Source organism: Ursus americanus, chromosome 32 (assembly GCF_024610735.1).
Source record: "Ursus americanus isolate L20-20 chromosome 32, mUrsAme1.1.p, whole genome shotgun sequence".
Lineage (NCBI taxonomy): Eukaryota > Metazoa > Chordata > Mammalia > Carnivora > Ursidae > Ursus > Ursus americanus.
In genome coordinates, this window is record NC_142158.1 from 10,824,445 (window position 1) to 10,832,306 (window position 7,862).

The window sequence follows — 7,862 nt, forward strand, 5'->3', positions numbered from 1 at the left end:
TTAGTTGATAAAGCAGAGGCAGGTTTGAGAGGATGGACTCCAATTTTAAAAGAAGTTCTACTGTGGGCAAAATGTTATCAAGCAACATCACATGCTACAGAAAAATTGCTCATGAAATGAAGAGTTCATCAACGTGGCAAATTTCATTGTTGTCTTAGCTGGCCCACCCTCAGCAACCACCATCGTGATCAGTCAGCAGCCAGCAACATGAAGTTAAGACCCTCCACTAACAAAAAGATTATGCTCACTGGAAGCTCAGATGATTTATTTTTTTGCAATAAAGTATTTTTAAGTAAGGTATGCATATAATTTTTAGACATAATATTATTGCACACTAAATAGACCACAGTATTGTGTAAACATAACTTATATATGCACTAGGAAGCCAAAAAATGAATTTGACTCACTTTACTGCCATATTTGCTTTATTGTGGTGATAAGAAACCAAACCTGCCATATCTTTGAGGTATGCCTATACTGCACATAGACATTGGTCTCCTGGGTAGGTTGCTGATGGCTGTGTCAGAACTCTCTTTTTATATGTGGTCTGGCCATTGTTTGTATATTCAGTCTCTCATTTCTGGTTTAGAGAGAGAGATAGATACTTTTGCGTTTTGTGGGTTGTCCTGATATCATCCATCCCTTCATCTTTTTTTTTTTTTTTTCATTCTTCTTTTGGGAATGTGGGCTTGTAGCCTCAGCCCATTTCATTGTGAATTTTGAGAGCCATTATTCCATAATGCCTCAGATAGATAATGAGTAAACTTCTGAGGGAGAAGATACTGGTCCAGTGGCCCCTAAGTAAAGCCCAAACCTTGGGTTGCATTGCTGTTCATTGGGTGAAAGCTATGACTTGTATCACTAAAGAGATGCCAGGGCTGCTGGGGAGGCATCAAGGACTAAAGGTCACAGTTGTCTCCTTGACCTCATGTGAAAGGACAATTGAGTGCTTTCTGCAGAAGTTTCCAAGTCTCCAGCTAGAGGGGAGTCTTGCAGATTCTTGTTAGATACATGTGGCCACAGGCCCCAGGTCCTCTGCTGTTGGAGGGAAATGGAAATTCTGCAGGTGGTGTCCTTTGTTGCCAAAGCTAACATCCTATAGGCCCGCAGGCCCCAAGCAATGGGGCGAGGTCCTCTCTTTCTTTGGCAAGCATTTTAAAAGGCTCCACAGCAGCAGTTCCTAGAAACCATGCTGAGGTTTTACGGGAATACCCTCTGCTCTCACCATCTGCCTGCTGCTTTTTTACCCTCAGAATTGGGCTACTAATTTAAATATTCCAGCAGAGATGTCCTTCCTTTAGGTTTCTTGACCAGCTCCTTGATGATGGTCCGTAACCTTTCAGCCACCTCCCTGCTCTGCAGATGGCTCAACACTGGTTTTTTTTATCCCATTTTGTTTTACTCTCTGAAGCATCTCTTGATGGGATCCCAGGATGTCTAGTGAGCTGTGAGCACCTAATTACATTCCTTAAGTTAAGCACGTGTGTTGGGCCTTCCTTTCTCTTTTTCTCCAAATTGCTAATTTGCTGCTCTTAAATTCATTACTCATGGAAAAATTCAACAGGTAAATCCATCACAAATTAAATTAATTCAGTAAACTAAAATGACCATAAGCACTCAATGTAAAATATTTTAGCACTTAAAAAATCCATAGCAAAGATTTATCATTTATAATAAATATAGATATTATTAATAAAAAATACACTTAGAAATTAGGATTTTTCATCTTTGACTTCAGACATGTTGAGTATATTTGGGCATGTGTGTTTTTTTCTCAACCTCTCTTATAGCTACTTATGGCCAGGTGATAGCACCCTGGAAATGGGAAAGAAATGGAGATGTGTGTAAAATTTCTGGTGTGAGTCCTTAAAGGTGGGGCATACCCTTTCTTGTTCTAATTTCCCTCATGTTGGCTGGAATGTGAACGTGATGGCTGGAGCTACAGCAGCCTCCTGAATCATAAGGCAGAAGGATACTAATAGTGAAAGAAGCAGCAAAAAGCCTGAGCTCCTATGGTTCCTATTCTAGTCCTGGACCACCTTGTCAGATCCTAAAGTAAGAGCAAAATAAACAGGTGTCCAGTTCAAAGTACTGTTATTTTTATTGTTTTTTTTAATCACTTGCAACCAAACCCAATTCTAATATACACACCAAAATAATCAAAGAGCAAAGAATAATTTGCACATTGTTCTTTAAAGGATGGGAAGAACATTTATGCCATACAGGACTGCTCTTGCTTTTGTCACTCTAAATCTATCCAGAAACATATTCATTGGAGTTGCAAACAGTAATTCATCATGCTCACAATTTTTAGTGTTAAAGCTGTTTATATACACAAGATGAAACAGAGTTCATTATATCCAACCACGGATGTTTGCCTTTACGTTATCACCAAGAATAAAATAATGTCATGTCGAGTATGGAAACAGTAATAGTAATAGTATCAGGAAAGCTTCAGGTTAGAAATAATGGAAGGATGAGTTTTCATTAAGAAAAAAAAAAAAAAAACAACCCAACCAAGCAACCAAACAAACATACAAATAGAACAGGGTTGACATAAAACATGTGGATGGTAGAAGGCAGGCTTTACAATCCCAATTTCAAATACCTTCAGGAACAAGCCATTTATTTAAACATGGTGTGATTTAAGACGACTGGAGTGGCAGGACTTACTCAAAACCTGAAAGTCCATGTCCTGCCTGAACACATTCAGCTTTTTCTAAAACATGCTTCTGGCCAAATAAAACACACTGGTGAGCTGGTCTTATGTCTGTACCAGCAGTTTGTGCCCCTGGTAAATTTCGATCAACATTTGCATTAGTATAGCGGCATAGTATATAGCATCTGCTGTAGTATGGTAGATAGATTTCATTGTTGGGGCAGGACATGCACAGGCAACAACGGGTTTACAATCAAGGGAAGGAAGGCAAGATGGATCGACACAATTTCTGTCTGCACGATGACGTTTAGAGACTGAAGATTAGGAGTCATAATCTGGGAAGGTTACATTTGAACTATGTATAAGGTATGGAGGCTAAGGAAGTGATCCAGATAAGAAACCAAAACTCCAGTACTAGATAGAAAGGAAAGAAGTGCATAGCCAGGGTTGGGATCCAGAGATATCTAATTTTTCAGAACTAGGGCTTCAAATCCAAACAGTAAACCATCAGTCTTTTTCTTCCTTTCAGGTTCATTGAGCTATAATACTGTGCAAATTCAAGGTGTACAGTGTACATAGCCATCAGTCTTTGAAACACGTGGCAAAAAGTAACCTGTATTACATACCACAATCAGGGTTAAGTTCAGGAAGGACAATATGCAGAAAACAAAGACTGATAGGCTGATAGTCATTCTTGTCATCTACCCATTCAAAAATACAAGGCTCAAAACTAATTACATAAAATTAGGATTTATTAACAAAACCTTGAGTTAATGACCTACTTGGTTCAAATCCCCTTTAATTTAAATAAATGATATGATCTTAGAAATTATTAAAAGTACATCTGTTCCCTTCAATTTCTACTTTGATTATTGACAAATATACAACATTATTTCATAGACTGTGGTTAAGACAGGCTGCATGGTCCACCCCCCCATACGAAACAAACTGACAGTTCAGAAAATTAAAACACAGGGCGCCTGGGTGGCACAGAGGTTAAGCGCCTGCCTTCGGCTCAGGGCGTGATCCCGGCGTTCTGGGATCGAGCCCCACATCAGGCTCCTCCGCTGGGAGCCTGCTCTTCCTCTCCCACTCCCCCTGCTTGTGTTCCCTCTCTCGCTGGCTGTCTCTATCTCTGTCAAATAAATAAATAAAATCTTAAAAAAAAAAAAAGAAAATTAAAACACATTTTCCTATAATATTATTTTTTCCAGGCATAATGCTGTACCTGAATTAATTACCGAGCTAGAAAAAAATACATAATTTCATCTGAGTTAGTGAAAGAACCAGAATATTAGAGGAAACGATGAGAAATGTGCACTAAAAAAGAGAGAGAGAGAGAGAGAGAGAGAGAGCTAGGAATGAATCACAAATCTTAGACTTTATCTTCATTGTGAGAGATCCTTACTTGAGTGAAGGGAAATAGCACGTATGAAAAATTGCCAAAGAAGCTCAGTATACAGGAATCAACACATTGACATCTAAAAGGAGGAAAGCATGGTTCAACAGCATCAGTCTAATTCCTCACATCTACAATGTGGGACAGATGGAGAAACAAATTGACATATAAAAGGTCACTGATTTTGATATTCCTAGGACAGAAATGATTCCAACTGGGAGTAAATCCACAAGTCACTGAAGTGTGAAGGGCTAATCCACTTTATTGCCTTCATCAAATATTTAGAAATGGTACAATACTCACTGAAAAGAACTGAAAGAAGAAAGGAATTTTTCAGTTCTATGGTTTAAACATGCGCAAGTTTGGTCTGCTGGCCCAGTGACTGATTTTTTACATTAAGAATTTGATGTTAAAGATTTACATTGAAGATTCAGTTGCTGGCCTGAAACGGAATACCAGTGAGGCTTCCCACATGCATTGCTTCCTTCCCCAAATTGTTCCAGAGATACGGATTTTAAAATGTCCACTAAACGTATGTGGTTATTTTTAGAATAATTAAGGATAAAACTTTCACTTTATGAGGTTGATCACTAGACTAAGAGTCACCTTGGGATCCATCCCAAATACGATGAAATAATGCACTAAGCAAAACTTCAACATCAGAAACTTCTTTCTAATATTCTTAAAATTCTGTGCAATGAAACAATGAAACGCGAAGAATCTGCCAGGATAAAACTGGTTCAATAGGATACAAGAGGTTATGAGACAGAACAGTAGTCATCACAAATTACTACAGCTTTGCTCGTCAGGTGCTATAGTTCTTTGTAAGAACATTGGATGTCTTTTTAAGATTTTATTGATAGGGGCGCCTGGGTGGCACAGCGGTTAAGCATCTGCCTTCGGCTCAGGGCGTGATCCCGGCGTTATGGGATCGAGCCCCACATCAGGCTCCTCCGCTATGAGCCTGCTTCTATCTCTCTGTCAAATAAATAAATAAAATCTTTAAAAAAAAAGATTTTATTGATAAGGGGCAAAATAACTACACAAGATGGGACTTGTTGAAAGACAATCTATATTCTCCAAAGAAACTAAAAGTTATCGTAAACAAGTTACAGCACATAAACGGTTACCTTTCTCCTCAATCCAAGTTACGGTTCCCACCAGCTGCTGGAATCCCTAAGCAATGGGCAAATAATCAGAATTACGTGCTTTGTTTTTGTTTTTATTAGTTAAGATGGCAGAAAAATAGGCTGGTGTTGAAAGCACGATAGATTTGAAATAATAATGCCTAAATTAGAGTCACAACTGGGCCACCTTTGGCTGGGCAGCCTTGGACAATTCACTTTATTTATTTTGTCTGGAGTTCCTTTTCCAAAGGCTGAGGAATTTAAATAGATTACCTCTAAATGCTTTTCAAGCTCTGACATTTAGTATGTAGTGTGGCTATGTGCATCTATTTTTTTCCTTTAGGAATTCCTGGAAGGTTTTGTTGTCCTTTCTTATGACACCTATTGGAAACACCACTGCTTTCTCCTTCAGTATCTCTCCTAAGTAGATCAGACCTAAGAGTAATCAGATTCCTCTGCTAGTGATTCGTTTGGAAAAGGGCATGAAACTCATGCTGGAAACATTGAAATCAGGAACTCTGAGAAAGTTCATTTTTGTTTTTCTGGTAAAACTGCTTTCTTTCTCTGGACCTGCTGGGCTGAAGAATGTCAAATCTGAGCTGTCATTATCTTTCTACCACTCTAGAGATGACACCAATGTTTTGAGGAAGGCTGAGTCCAAGGATTGTCAGGAAAAATGGACACAGAACCCAGGATGAAGTTTTCCCTGAAGCTGACCCTACTCTGCACTTCCAGTTATGTAAGTCAACACGTTTCCCATTGCTTGAGCCAGTTGGAGTTGGTGCTCTCTGGTTCCTGCTGACAGACATTGGAAATTTTCATTTCATTGTACTTGAAATATTCATTCATGCTAGTCTTTCCTCTGCACTCACACAGCATGCTGTGGAAGAAGTATCAAGAGTGACGCACCCACAATATGTCCATTTGGTCTAGAATCACAGCAGTGGAAAGAACTTAGGCTGTGGGGTTGTTATGTAGAGAAATAGCATTTAATACATATATCATGAATAAATAAGTAAAAAATAATATTGGCAGCTAACATTTACTGAGTGCTTACTACTTGCCAAAACACACAAAGGAATTGTTCCTTTCAGATGTTCACAACCCAATCAGATGCCACTGTGATTATTCCCAATGATCAAATTAAGTGAGAAATTAAGTAACTTGCCCAGGAGCACTCATAGGATTTCAATCAACTCACCCAATTTCAGGGCCCAAGCTCTCCATTTTTATTTTTTTACTGATTTAGGTTTATTTGTGCAAATAGCACAGGAGGACACCAGCCCCATGCAGCGGAAGTCGGGGGTCACAGCAGTACTTCTGTCCTCACATTGGCTAACAGAGGCCTCTACACTGAAGCCTTCATGGGACCCTGTCCTTCGGGGGCCAAAGGCGGAGTGGCAGCTGCAGCCTGGGCTTTGGTCTGAGCCTTGCCCTAGGCCTTTGGCCGGCGGAGCCCGAGGCCCTTGGCAATGTGGCATGAAAAGATGTCTCAAGCTTGGGGTGAGTGAGGTAGGCAAGTTGTTGGAACTGGTGGCTGCCACCCTTTGGGATCTTCGGCTTGAACTCATTGGGCTTGACAAGGGCCTGGACAGCCTCAGCACGTGCACTTGTGGCCTTGGCGTTGTTGGTCTGCAGCTTCTTCAGGCCCTTCCTGTTGTGCTTCTTGGCAAAGTGCATGTTCCTCAGGAACGTGGGGTCTACCCCCTTAACAGTCTACCCCACCTTTGTGACTGGGCATTCTTGATGCTGTTTTTGTGCATTTTTATGACTGATCATGTGTGGTATGGTCCTTGACCTTGGTCATGTCTATACCAAAACCCACAGTTCTCGAGTACCTAGGACCAGCTAAGTTCTGTATTTTTTATTTCAGCTACTTTAGACGTTTTCTAGTTCAGAGCTACTCGATATGTGGTCCAGGTTCAGCTACAAGTCTGCACCATTTAATTCAGCTGATTTTTTTTTTAATAGTAAGGCTTTCCCAGGGAAGAAAGCATACATTCTATCTGAATAAAGGTTGGTCTTCCTCAAGAAATAAGTTGCCACCATCTCACCAACAATGCAATGTTTGGAATAGTGTGCTGGTTCAGTTCATTACCCAAAAGGAAACTCTCTTCCCATGTGATAATCACATATATGGAGAGTTGGTATAATGGTGTACAACTTTTTTCTTGCTACTCCTTTGAAGTTGCTATCAGCTTATAAAGAACTTCTTTGTGATATGCCCCCTCTCTCTGATATTGCTTCCCCTTCACTCCTCACTTCACCACCCCAAACACTCCGCAGTGCTTCCTCGCCTCTGCTCACCTTTCCCAGGCTCCAGCTCCACCCTAGGTGAGCCTCACTAGGTCTCCAAGGTTCTGAACATTGCTTCTGGCTCCAAGGCTAAGTCCTTACTGTGCTTTGAGCGAGGAGGCCTTAGGTCTTTCAGATTCCTCAGAGCGGAGCATCTGCAGAAAAAAATAAATAAAACGCATCAAAACCATCCCTTTTGGGGCGCCTGGGTGGCACAGCGGTTAAGCGTCTGCCTTCGGCTCAGGGCGTGATCCCGGCGTTATGGGATCGAGCCCCACATCAGGCTCCTCCACTAGGAGCCTGCTTCTTCCTCTCCCACTCCCCCTGCTTGTGTTCCCTCTCTTGCTGGCTGTCTCTATCCTGTCAAATAAATAAAAAAAGA

The 7,862-nt window shown here is 40.7% G+C and overlaps 1 pseudogene; it reads right to left on the reverse strand.

Moving 5' to 3' along the window:
• Nucleotides 1-6,366: 6,366 nt before the first annotated feature.
• On the reverse strand, nt 6,367-7,626 carry LOC123801528 (large ribosomal subunit protein eL29 pseudogene; annotated as a pseudogene).
• Between the last annotated feature and the right edge of the window lie 236 nt (nt 7,627-7,862).